This window comes from Podarcis pityusensis (genome assembly GCF_964106645.2).
Source record: "Podarcis pityusensis genome assembly, chromosome: 13".
NCBI classification, from domain to species: domain Eukaryota; kingdom Metazoa; phylum Chordata; class Lepidosauria; order Squamata; family Lacertidae; genus Podarcis; species Podarcis pityusensis.
The window spans coordinates 51,988,217-51,996,548 of record NC_138038.1 but is presented as its reverse complement, the minus strand read 5'-3'; positions in this window follow the sequence as shown (position 1 = coordinate 51,996,548).

Below are 8,332 nucleotides of genomic sequence, written 5' to 3'. Positions count from 1 at the left end.
CTGGAAGTGTGGTCTAGCCTTCTGGTAAGTTCCTTAATACTGTCCAAGAACTTGCGTCTAGTCCCAGAGAAAGAACCTAAGCAACTTGCTTGTTCAGCAACACTGAGCTGAATATTGTTTTTAATTTGTAGAAAACACACATATCCCAACAGTCTGGCTCTAAACCTGTTCACTTAGAAGCAAATCTCACAGAACTCAACAATATTTACTTTAAGTGAAAATACATATGGCTGCAGTTTTAATTTTTGTGAAACATTCAAAACTGAACCCACAAGTATCTTTAATTCTATTTCATGCAGCAAATTTATTTTTTGGCACGAGCTCTACCACAAAGTTTTGTGTCATTTGCAGAAAGCTACACAAACAACAAAAATCTGTAGATGTTTCCCCATACTTATTTTCTTTTTTTCTTTTTTTTAATTTTTTAGTTTTTATTAAAATAATTCATCATTAATACACATATATTACAAATATACAAGCATACAAACATACATTTCATACAATCCTTAAAAGTGTTCAAACATACTTACACTCAATCCCACAAATAATTCCTTTTCCCATCACCATCCACCACCCCTCACCCCACCTTTGTGTTAGACTTCCAATCTACTCAACTGCAATTTCTTTCCACTTCTACTACTTTCTTTCACACACCTTTAACCTAATTTCATACTTCTTTTTCTATTACACATTGTTATCCATCTTATTTAGTATTTCAGTATTTGAAACGGAACTTGTTTATTCTAATAGGAGTTCTGATTTTTCGATATGGTTTTGCAAGTATTTTTTAAACACCTTCCAGTCCCTATCTATCTTCTCATTTGAGATCCTTCCAATTTCTCCCATTGTTTTGGATTGTTTGTGGTACTCCAATAATTTGGCAAGCCACTCTATTTTTGTCGGTACAATACCACTTTTCCAATTTTTCGCGATCGATAGCCTTGCGGCTACTGTTGCGTATAAATATAAGGTCTTGTCTTCTTCCTTTAGGCTTCCTGGTACTATTCCCAATAGAAAACCTTCTGGTGTTTTCCTAAATGAATATCTAAACATTTTTTTCATTTCGTTATATATATTATTTCCCAAAATTGTTTGATATTTAAACAATTCCACCATATATGTATCATAGCAACACTGGAAAAGGTACTATGCCCCATACTTATTTTCTAATTGAATTTTACTGAAATTTCAGTAGTCTTAATTTTGTGGATCTCCCAGGTTGGTCAAGTGTTGTGAAAGGGCAAAGGGGTATTTAAGTTGGACTTCTTCATGGCTGGGATGTATCCGGGAAGACACAGGCAAGAATCTGCTCACGTTTCGCCTCTGGCCCTGCTTCCCTCTGCCACGTGGCCCTCGGCCTGGAAAAGGTTCCCAATCTCTCTGAGACTGTCAAAGCACAAATCCCAGCAGTCTTGTGGCCTCACATGGGGATGAGGCGAAGACCTGGAGGGGGTGAGCAAGCCTACTGGCTGCCCCAATACCTAAAGAGAGCCTCACTTGCAGAGACAGTATACCTGAAACTGCCAAGCATCGGAAACAAAGGGGGAAATTATGAACTTGTGACGTTTGTGAGGGCATCTGCTTGGTGGCTGCTGTGATGTTCTAGATCAGGGACGTCTGCAATCTAGGTAAAGGTAAAGGGACCCCTGACCATTAGGTCCAGTCGTGGCCGACTCTGGGGTTGTGGCGCTCATCTCGCTTTACTGGCCAAGGGAGCCGGCGTACAGCTTCCGGGTCATGTGGCCAGCAGGACTAAGCCGCTTCTGGCGAACCAGAGCAGCGCACGGAAGCATCGTTTATCTTCCCGCTGGAGCAGTACCTATTTATCTACTTGCACTTCATGCTTTCGAACTGCTGGCAGGAGCAGGGACCGAGCAACGGGAGCTCACCCCGTCGTGGGGATTCGAACCACCGACCTTCTGATCGGCAAGTCCTAGGCTCTGTGGTTTAACCAACAGCAATCTACTCACAGTATAAAAAAACTGGCAGTGATCTACCCAAAGCTGTGGAGCTTTTTTTTAGGAAGCCAAAGTTGTTTTTTGCTTTCTTTGTAAGGAGATCGCTGAGGGGCCAGAGATCAACCGGTTCTACCAGGAACACCCCGTGATCTACCAATAGATCATGATCTACCTGTTGGACATGCCTGTTCTAGATCAGGGGTAGGCAACCAAAGGCCCGGGGGCCGGATCCAGCCCAATTTCCTTCTAAATCTGGTCCATGGATGGTCCAGGAATCAGCGTGTTTTTACATGAGTAGAATGTGTCCTTTTATTTAAAATGCATCTCTGGGTTATTTGTGGGGCATAGGAATTCATTCATTCCCCCCCACCAAATATAGTCCGGCCCACCACAAGGTCTGAGGGACAGTGGACTGGCCCATGGCCGAAAAGGTTTGCTGACCCCTGTTCTAGATGGGCTCCCTGTGGCCTGATAGAGCAGCCAGGCACTTCCTATACTAGCTGAATAGCTCAGTCAACAGAGCATGAGATTCATAATCTCAGGGTTGTGGGTTTGAGCCCCACGTGGGGCAAAAATATTCCTGCATTGCAGGGGGTTGTGCTAGATGACCCTACAGGTCCCTTTCAACTTTGTTGGAATATTCTTTGTTATATTCTGTAGATGAAGGGATACTAATTTGCATGGATTTTGCATGGATTTTGATATTTTCCTTGCCTTGTTTTAAATCAGTAGTTCTCTTATTTTTTTTCTCTGAGCCGTACTATCAGAATAAAAAATTGCTTGTGCCACAACAGATCTTCTAGTTGAGTGTGAGCTGGGTGTCCATCAATATGCGGATGACACCCAGCTCTACCTCTCTTTCAAATCAGAACCAGTGAAGGTCCTGTGTGAGTGTCTGGAGGTGGTTGGAGGATGGATGGTGGCTAACAGATTGAGGTTGAATCCTGACAAGACAGAAGTACTCTTCTTGGGGGACAGGAGGCAGGCAGGTGTGGGGGACTCCCTGGTCCTGAATGGGGTAACTGTGCCCCTGAAGGACCAGGTGCACAGCCTGGGAGTCATTTTGGACTCACAGCTGTCCATGGAGGTGAAGGTCAATTCTGTGTCCAGGGCAGCTGTATACCAGCTCCATCTGGTATGCAGGATGAGACCCTCCCTGCCCGCAAACTGTCTCGCCAGAGTGGTGCATGCTCTAGTTATCTCCTGCTTGGACTACAATGCGCTCTATGTGGGGCTACCTTTGAAGGTGACCCAGAAACTACAACAAATCCAGAATGTGGCAGGTAGACTGGGGACTGGGAGCGGCCGCCGGGACCACATAACACCGGTCCCAAAAGACCTACATTGGCTCCCAGTACGTTTCCGAGCACAATTCAAAGTGTTGGTGTTGACCTTGAAAGCCCTAAATGGCCTCGGACCAGTAGACTTGAAGGAGCGTCTCCACCTCCATCATTCTGCCCGGACACTGAGGTCCAGCTCCGAGGGCCTTCTGGTGGTTCCCTCGCTGTGAGAAGCCAAGTTACAGGGAACCAGGCAGAGGGCCTTCTCGGTGGTGGCGCCCGCCCTGTGGAACGCCCTCCCACCAGATGTGAAGGAAATAAACAACTACCTGACTTTTAGAAGACATCTAAAGGCAGGCCTGTGTGGGGAAGCTTTTAAAATCTGATGAATTATTGTAGTTTAATATTCTGTTAGAAGCCGCCCAGCGTGGCTGGGGAAACCCAGCCAGCTGGCCGGGGTATAAATTATAAATAATAATAATAATAATTGATAAGCAATAAAAGCAAAGAAAGACAACTATTGATTTATAATGCAGTGCTTCACTTATAACATAAAATGCAACAACTTTATAATAAAACAAGGCAGAAGCTAAGAACATAAATCATTCCCAAACTATAATTATGAACATGCCTCTTACCTTAAACAAACACCGTGAGAGGTGTGAGCTTGCTTATGCCAGGTAATCTAATTTATAATAGGTCTATAATTTGAGACAAACTCTTATCTCCTCATCAACACAAAGAAGCCTTTCTTTGAGCTTTCATGTTTGTTCACAACAATATGTTGCAGAGAGAACTGCAGAGAAAACGCCAATACAGTGGTACCTCGGGTTAAGTACTTAATTCGTTCTGGAGGTCCGTTCTTAACCTGAAACTGTTCTTAACCTGAAGCACCACTTTAGCTAATGGGGCCTCCTGCTGCTGCTGCACAGCTGGAGCACGATTTCTGTTCTCATCCTGAAGCAAAGTTCTTAACCTGAGGTAATATTTCTGGGTTAGCAGAGTCTGTAACCTGAAGCGTATATAACCCGAGGTACCACTGTACGATGAAGAGAGGTGTGGAGGCTGTTTCTGGTTTTATATCCAGAACCGATTATTTTGATACTAAGGTAAAAGGTAAAGGACCCCTGGATGGTTAAGTCCAGTCAAAGGCGACTATGGGGTTGGGGCGCTCATCTTGCTTTCAGGCCAAGGGAGCCGGCGTCTGTCCGCAGACAGCTTTCCAGGTCATGTGGCCAGCAAGACTAAACCGCTTCTGGCGCAACAGGACACCGTGACAGAAACCAGAGCCCATGGAAACACCATTTACCTTCCTGTCACAGTGGTACCTATTTATCTACTTGTATTGGTGTGCTTTTGAACTGCTAGGTTGGCAGGAGCAGGGACTGAGCAACGGGAGCTCACCCCGTCGTGGGGATTCGAACCGCCGACCTTCTGATCGGCAAGTCCTAGGCCCTGTGGTTTAACCCACAGCACCACCCGCGTTTTGATACTGTACTCCACTGAAACGTTCAAATGATTCTTTGATTGTCCTTGAGTCGATCCGCCACAGTTGCGATCCTCTCGTCTCCTGCCACACCCTGTGAGAACCGCTGTTTTAAATGTTATTTAAACTGAACTGACCGCATTGCATGCTGTGGTTAAACACCCCCCCCCCCCGCAGCAAGTGTAGAACAATGCTGAAAGTAAATAAATTAAAATAATTATGACCCAGGACTAGGGAGTTATCCAGAAGCTGGCTGCTTTCCTAGGGAAGGCTAGACACCTGCAGACTCTTAACTTGCAAGCCTGAATTCTCCCAGGGAACCATTGCAAGAAACAAAAGTGCTGCAGTGCCTCCCAATGGCCATTTGGGGTAGCACAGCTGTACATATACAATGTCCCCACTGTGGAAGGATGTGTGGATCCAGAACTGGCCTCCACAGTCACTTACGGACTCATGGTTAATGGTTTATGGAAGACAATCTTACTCGGCTACGAGGGTTCACCCAAAAAGAAGATACAGTGGTGCCTCGCAAGACGAAATTAATCCGTTCCGCGAGTCTCTTTGTCTTGCGGTTTTTTCGTCTTGCGAAGCACGGCTATTAGCGGCTTAGCGGCTATTAATGGCTTAGCGGCTTAGCGGCTATTAACAGCTTAGCGGCTTTAAGAAAAAGGAAACAAACTCGCAAGAACTCGCAAGACGTTTCGTCTTGCGAAGCAAGCCCATAGGGAAATTCGTCTTGCGGAACGACTCAAAAAACGGAAAACTCTTTCGTCTTGCGTGTTTTTCGTCTTGCGCGTTTTTCGTCTTGCGAGGTACCACTGTATTATGCATTCACGAGGCAGTCCCTTGGCTGTAACCATAAAGATGGAAAATAATTGTGTGCGTTACATAACAGCAGCAGCGACGGCATTCTAAATTTTAAAAGTTTAAATTGTTGTTTTATTTGTCTTGAGATTTTTTTCTTTGAGCTTTTTATTTTTTAAAACATTCGGGCAGACCCCAGAGATACTTCTTTCTTTGCATTTAACAAAATGTATATACTGCTTAGTGAGGAGGAATTAAAGAACCCTTTAATGAGGGTGAAAGAGGAGAGCACAAAATATGGTCTGAAGCTCAACATCAAAAAAACGAAGATCATGGGACACGACAAGGTTGCCCAATCTCCCCACTGCTCTTTATATCGGTCCTGGAGGTCCTGTTGAATATGATTAGAAGGGACCAATTGGTTAAAGGTATACAAGTCGGAGCTAAACAGTACAAATTGAGAGCATTTGCAGATGACTTAGTATTGACTTTACAGGAGCCAGAATCTAGTACCAAAAGAGTTTTGGAACTGATTCAAGAATTTGGTCAGGTTGCAGGATTTAAACTAAATAAGTTAAAAACAAAGGTCTTAGAGAAAAAATTAACAGAGATTGAGAGAGAGAGGTTTCAGAATGAGACAGGTTTAACAGTGGTTAAGAAAGTGAAATACCTGGGGATTAACATGACAGCTAAAAATGGGAATTTATTTAAAGATAATTATGAAAAATGCTGGACTGAAGTGAAAAAAGATTTAGAAATCTGGTCAAATTTGAAGCTTTCACTGCTAGGCCGTATTGCTGTGATAAAAATGAATGTATTGCCTAGAATGCTATTTCTGTTTCAAACATTGCAAATTGTGGATAAAATGGACTGTTTCAAGAAGTGGCAGAGAGATATTTCTAGATTTGTCTGGCAGGGCAAGAAGAATAAAATTTAAAATACTAACGGATGCAAAGGAAAGAGGTGGATTTGCCCTGCCAGACCTTAAACTTTATTATGAATCAGCAGCTTTTTGCTGGCTGAAAGAATGGCTACTTCTTGAAAACACAGACATTTTGGATTTAGAAGGCTTTAATAATGTATTTGGATGGCATGCATATTTATGGTATGATAAGGTCAAAGCACATAAAGCATTTAAAAATCATATTGTCAGGAAAGCATTGTTTAATGTCTGGATAAGATACAAGGACCTACTTGAAAATAAAACCCCAAGGTGGTTGTCACCGATGGAAGCGAAGGCTCAGAAAAAGCTCAATATGGAGGCCAAATGGCCGAAATATTGGGAAATTTTGGAACAAGAGGGTGACAGATTGAAATTGCAGAGTTTTGAAAAACTAAAAAATAAAGTGCGAGATTGGCTTCATTATTATCAGACAATGGAGGCATATAATTTGGACAAGAAAATTGGCTTCCAGGTGGAAAAATCAAAATTGGAAACAGAACTGTTAGAACCCAAAACCAAGATTTTGTCAAAGATGTATAACTTGCTGTTGAAATGTAATACTCAGGATGAAACGGTGAAATCTGTTATGATTAAATGGGCACAAGATGTTGGACATAACATAATGATGGCTGACTGGGAACAGTTATGGACCACAGGTATGAAGTTTACGGCATGTAATGCCTTAAGAGAGAATATTATGAAAATGATATACAGGTGGTACATGACACCAGTCAAGCTTGCAAAAATCTATCATTTGCCAGATAATAAATGTTGGAAATGTAAAGAAACTGAAGGCACATTCTTTCACCTTTGGTGGACGTGCCCAAGGATTAAGGCTTTCTGGGAGATGATCTATAATGAAATGAAAAAGGTATTTAAATATACCTTTCTGAAGAAACCAGAGGCCTTTCTCCTGGGCATGGTTGGCCAATTGGTGCCAAAGAAGGATAGAACTTTCTTTATGTATGCTACAACAGCAGCAAGAATACTTATTGCAAAGTATTGGAAGACACAAGATCTACCCACCCTGGAAGAATGGCAGATGAAGGTGATGGACTATATGGAACTGGCGGAAATGACTGGCAGAATCCGAGACCAGGGAGAAGAGTTGGTGGAAGAAGATTGGAAGAAATTTAAAGACTATTTACAGAAATACTGTAAAATTAATGAATGTTAGAATGATGTCAGAATGAAGTTAAGTGGTTTTAGCAGCAATGTTACAAAGGAGTATGTAAAAATGGATTGTTAACAGGTGAGAATCTAAAGTTACAATATATTAAGTTAAAGGATTAGGATAAAAACAAAGAGGGAAAGGATTTGCTGAATTAGCTAACTGAACTGGAATACAAAAAAGGGAGGTGTGAGGAGGTCAGGGAAACAAGTAAATGAAAGACAAGACATGGAAAGATTGATTTGTTTTTAAGTGTTTTTACTTTTCTGTATTTTGTATTTTTTCCTTTTCTTTTTTTCTCTTTTTTCCTATTTTTGTAACCTTTTTTGAAACTGTAATAAATATCATTAAAAAAACAACAAAAAAACCCCCCGAAGATCATGGCCACTGGGCCCATCACCTGCTGGCAAATACAAGGGGAAGAAATGGAGGCAGTGAGAGATTTTATTTTCTTGGGCTCCATGATCACTGCAGATGGTGACAAGCAGTCACGAAATTAAAAGACGCCTGCTTCTTGGGAGAAAGGCGATGGCAAACCTAGACAGCATTTTAAAAAGCAGAGACATCACCTTGCCGAAAAAGGTCCGTATAGTTAAAGCCATGGTTTTCCCAGTAGTGATGTATGGAAGTGAGAGCTGGACCATAAAGAAGGCTGATGGCCGAAGAATGGATGCTTTTGAATTATGGTGC